Here is a 5,340-nt window from a genome sequence, read left to right as displayed (position 1 = left end):
GCGGCAGAGAGGGGGATGGGTCTATCTTTCCGTCACACCCCGAAATCTTCCGTTCGCCTGTCCCTTACCTACCACATCTCCCCCCTCCTTAACACATACAAAATGAGGTAGTCGTAGGTAGAGGCACTGGAGTGAGGTACAAACTTGCAACTTGTTAAGGAAAGGGTGGTTTAGTAGATCTGGGTAGATTTTTTAAGGCAGGTGCTGAAGGCTTTAGCTACTGACTGTGTTTGCAGTTTTTGGTTTATAGCATTTGTTGGTGGCCTATGAACAGAATGTTTGCCCTTTCCAGACGGGCTTGAACAAACGAGACTAGTTTGTTCAGCAGGCATGGTCCTATGGTAATAGCCAAAAGCAGTATTGCCAGTGGACCTACCAGGGCAGAAATTAAAGTGGTGAGCCAAGGTGATTGATTGAACCAGGATTCAAACCAGCTCTGCTGGGTCTCCCTGTCTCTCTTTCTCTGAGCCAGTCTGTCTCGGAGTTCTGCCATGGAGTCTTTAACGACTCCTGTATGATCTGCATAAAAGCAGCATTCCTCCTTCAACGCTGCACACAATCCCCCCTGCTGCATAAACAAAAGGTCCAGTCCTCGCCTATTTTGTAAAACTACTTCTGAAAGCGAAGAGACTGATTTCTCTAGGTAGGAGATGGATTTCTCGATCCTCTGCAGGTCCTCGTCGATGGTCATTTGCAGCTGAGAGAGTCCGTGCTGCTGGGTTGCGATGGCTGAGACGCCCGTGGCGGTGCCAGCTGCTCCCAGGCCGAGCAGCATCGCAATAGTTATACCTGTGATGATTTCTCTTTTGTGGAGTCTGTTAGGTTCTTCGAGAAGATGGTATATCTCTTCGTCTGAGTGGTACAAGACCCTGGGGACAATCAGAACTTGGACACAGAAATCAGTAGAGTCATTGAATTTGTCAAGGAACACACGAGGACTCACTCCGGACCTTTGGCAGACCCACATCCCAGACGCAGATGGGATCACCCACTTGTTAGTTTTTCTGTTAGGTTTGACAACTTTAGTGCAGAAGTTGCCTTTCTGCTTTGCTAAGGTTGCATTCCCAAAACATCTGCCCTGTCCTGTGATTTGACTCAGGGTGATTCCTCTGCGGGGAGTGTCCCATCTGCACTGGTGGGGGGCGCTGGCTGAGGAGTAACTGAAGGGGGTGTCCAAAGCAATGCCTTCATAAAAAGGGGGTTTGATATCATAGCAAAGCCAACAGGAGTTAGTTAGGTTCGGTTTGGTTTCGTTTAGGGTTAAAAAGGTAGCTTCTAGCATGCGAAAGATTGGGTTTGGGTCTGACTCAGCCATGCGGCCTATCTGGGGGGTATCTGCAAGGCTGGTCGGGGTGTCAGTGGCTGTTGGGGTCAGGGTTTTGGGGTGGGTTGTGTTTTTCCCTCTCAGCACATTCCTGATAATTTTGTTGGGTCCCACTGGTCGAGGCGTTGGCGGCTGGAGCCTGATAATTCTCACATTCACCCACCTCCTCGGTCCTTTGAGGACGACCGTCCATGTTCTACCCGTGGCCCAGCTAGGGTGATCTGGCTGTAGGACAGTCATGTTATAACTTACGCATGCCCGTTGTCTAGGCTGTGCATTGTGGTCTCCGCAGCCAAAGGGTGCCCAGGTGAACTGTAAGAATTTGTCGGGCTCCTGCGGTTGCCACCCGTCTGCCCATGGTCTGGCATCTGTAACAATGGTTTCGCAGCCCCAATACCCACAATGTCCCCACCCCGGGTAGTCACAGTACCTTTTCCCTGGGTTGGACGCTGGGCACCAGTAAGATATGTACATGAGTATGATGTGTGGGCTTGAGGGCCGTATTTTCGGTTGCCCTGGAAACAGGTCGGCTATGTGGAATACGAAGGATGGGGTATTTATTAGAGGGTAGTGGCTTGGGCTAGCTTGTCTTCCTGGCCATAAGCAAAATTGCATGAAGAAAGACACTGTGCATGTTTGGATCTCACCACCGTGGGATTTTCAGGTGTTGTCTGGCAGTTTGGTGGTCTGTCATCTCTTTCTGGAGCAGGGGTGTCTGTGTCACGGGGACGGTCCACAAGCATGTCCTGCAAACAGAACTCATAGCTTCTCATTAGTTTTGTTTTGAGGGTCAGGTTCGGTTGGTAGCAGTGGTGTGCAGCAGTGGCTCTCATAGTTTCACCACGTGGGGGTTCCAACTGCCACAGAGGCAGCACGTCCCCTACATCTCCGGGGGCTTTCTCCCCACTTTCATGGCCAGGGCTACCCCGGGGTCCCGTATCGGGGCGTCTCTTGCTGACTGCGGCACGGGCGCCGCTTGTGGTGGGAGGAGGCTGAGTTCGCCCGCGCGCTCCCCCCCGCCTTCGCGGTGTGTCCGGGGGCTGGGATCCGCATTCCTTGGCGAAACGCCCTTCTCTCCCGCAGCTCCAAGGGGTATTGTGACTGCTTTTCGGTGCGGCTTAGAACTCTATTTGGTTTTGTTTTAAACTGTGCTGGTTCCGTATCTTTCGTTTTGGGGTTCCGGTCAGCCTCCGCCGGCTCCTCGGAGCCGGCAGGGTTGTTGCCAGGCTCCGCGGTGGAAGTCAAATGCCAGCGCACTTCCGGGGCTCCGCGCCGTTTTGTTCGGCCCCGAGCTCGCTCCTCCCCGCGGGGGAGGCGCCGCTCCCGCCCCCCCGGCTCGCCGCGCCCCCAGCGGGGGGTGGTTTTTGCCTTATATGGTGGCGGCTCCTGGCGCGGCCGCTGATTGGCTCTGTGCCCCGAGCCGCTCTCCGCCCCTTTCTCCCGCGCGCGCGCGCCCCTGAAATCGCGCGGTTTTTGAGTTTTTGCTCCGAGACTACTAGTGCTCCGCCCCCCTCCGCGGCATCCGGCGCCATTTTCAAAGCGACCGCATGGCCGGGCGGCCGGGGACTCCCCCCGAGCCGCGGCTCCTGCGACTCCGGCCTCTCCCGCCAGCTCTCGCCAAAAGCGCACCGCGCGCGGCTGCGCCTCCGACAGCGGATCTCTGACCGGCGGCGGCGGCGGGACGGATTGGGAAGCGGCGGCTTCTCGGGGTTTTTCTGCGGCGGGGGTTTCGCGGGGGTTTTTCGCGGCGGGGGTGTCTTGGGGGGCCGCCGCGGCGGGGTTCGGCGCCGCTCCGCTCGGCACACTGGCGGGGAAGCGGCGTGGAACCGCGGGCGGGTCCGGGTTTCGGCGGGAGCAAGGCCGCGCCGCTCGAAACGCGCCGCTCCGGGGGCTGCGCTGCCTCTGCCGGGCTGGGCTGGGCTCAGCTCCGCGGCGGGGCCGGGCTGCGCTCTGATCCGGGGAAGGGGTTGTCGCGCTGTGCTCTCCCGGGTTTTTGTTCTTGGGCGGACTGTCCCCAGGGACGGTCTGCGCTTTCGCCCCCCCCCCGAGCTCGGGTCTGACTAATAAACACATATACGCTGTACTCTGCGTCTCTTGCTTTTCTATTGCCTTGCGCGGGGTCCTTTTTACTTCGCCCCGTGCCGTAACGTTCTTGCTATTGTCCGAGGATTTCGCCTCCCCGGCCAGCGTGGCTGTACACTGTTCCCATATTCCCGGATGCATAGCATCCACTGAGCATTCGGTTGCTCCAAACTCAGGCAGCCTTGCTATAGCAAGATAAAAGTCCCTGAGCTTAAACTCGATACTCCTTTGCTTCATACTTACGACCCATGCGACGCTGCCTATGACGCTCGCGGGTCCCGGGACGTCTCCCCTCGCCAAGATACGGTCCAACCGTTCCGGCCGCTGCTTCTGTCCAGGTGTATCCCGACCACCGGGCAAATTTTTCCTTTTTTTTTCTTCTTTTGTCCCGGGTTTCGGCACCAGTATGTTGCCTTTATAAAAGACAACCAGAGACCTGGTTCAGGAACAGCACGGCAGCCTGCTCTCGGCCAGACTGCTCGGGCTAATCAACAGACGCAGACGGTTGAAAAGCGTTTATTATCCTATCTCGTGGGTTTAAATAGCTTTTAGGGGTCTTTGCTACGTCAGAGGGGGGTTGGGGGTCTCAGGGGTTAGTGGGTAGTGGAAATTTACTAGGGCCGGTGTGGCTGCATTCCTCTGAGGCTTCTGGAGTTAATAGATAAGTGGGGAAGAGCGGCAGAGAGGGGGATGGGTCTATCTTTCCGTCACACCCCAAAATCTTCCGTTCGCCTGTCCCTTACCTACCACAAGTGGGCAATGCCAGTCTTATGTTCCACTCCCCACTGTTGGAGAAATTCCAGGAACTCCTTGGATACATATGCTGGGCCATTATCTGTTTTGATCGTTTTTGGCACCCCCAATACTGAAAATGCTTGTACTAGGTGTTGTTTGACATGTGCAGCCTTTTGTCCTATATGGGCAAAGGCATACACTGCACCTGAGAATGTGTCCACGCTTACATGAACGCATTCAAGGCGACCAAAACTCTGAATGTGTGTGATGTCTGTCTGCCATACCTCACAGCTGCTAAGGCCTCTGGGGTTTACCCCCATGCCCAGAGATGGCACAGCCTGGAGCTGGCAATTAGGACAGTTGGTCACAATGGCTCGGGCCTGACTCCGTGTTAGCTGGAACTGTCGAATCAAACCTGGCACATTCTGGTGGTAATGCTCGTGACTCAGCTTTGCCTGTTGGAAAACATCAGGGAGACTTGCCTTTTCAACTGGTGCAGCGAAGGAGTCTGCTTTTCGGTTCCCCTCTGCAGTCTCACCTGGCAAATCAGTGTGTGACCTCACATGCATCACAAAGAATGGATGTTCTCGGTGCGAGATTAAATAAATTAGCATTGAGAGTAACCTGAAGAGATGTTCATTTTCTATTTCTCTGAGCACAGCCTGCTCCGCCCTGGACACTATACCTGCCACATAGGCAGAGTCTGTCACCAAGTTTAACGGCTCGGAAAACTTCTCAAAAGCTCTCACCACTGCAGCCAGTTCAGCCACCTGGGGGGATCCCTCCACAAGCTCAACATCAGCTTCCCAATGCTGAGTCTGTGGATTTCTCCAAGTCATCACCGACTTGTGGGAAGCCCCAGAGGCATCAGTGAACATTGTGAGAGCCCTGAGCGCCCTCCGGCTCCTTTTCTCTTGAGGAATCAGGTGGAATTCCTCATTGAACAACTTGTGAGATGGGGCATGGACTGATATTTGTCCCCTATAGCTGTCCAGAGATAGCTGGAGACTGGCACTGCTCTGGAGCAAATGCTCAAACATCCCTTTGGTCAGTCTCTCAGTAGAGTTCCTTCCCTCCTCAGAAAGCCTGACTGGAAGGTGAATACATGCAAAGTCACACCCTGCTAATTCACACAACGTCACCCTGGCCTTCTGAATCAGCTTGGCTATCAGCTCTTGTGGCCTAGTGATGGTTTTGCA

The sequence above is a fragment of the Taeniopygia guttata genome, chromosome W, assembly GCF_048771995.1.
Source record: "Taeniopygia guttata chromosome W, bTaeGut7.mat, whole genome shotgun sequence".
In the NCBI taxonomy this organism is placed as follows: domain Eukaryota; kingdom Metazoa; phylum Chordata; class Aves; order Passeriformes; family Estrildidae; genus Taeniopygia; species Taeniopygia guttata.
The sequence above is the reverse complement of the archived record's forward strand: the minus strand, read 5'-3'. Positions refer to the sequence as shown.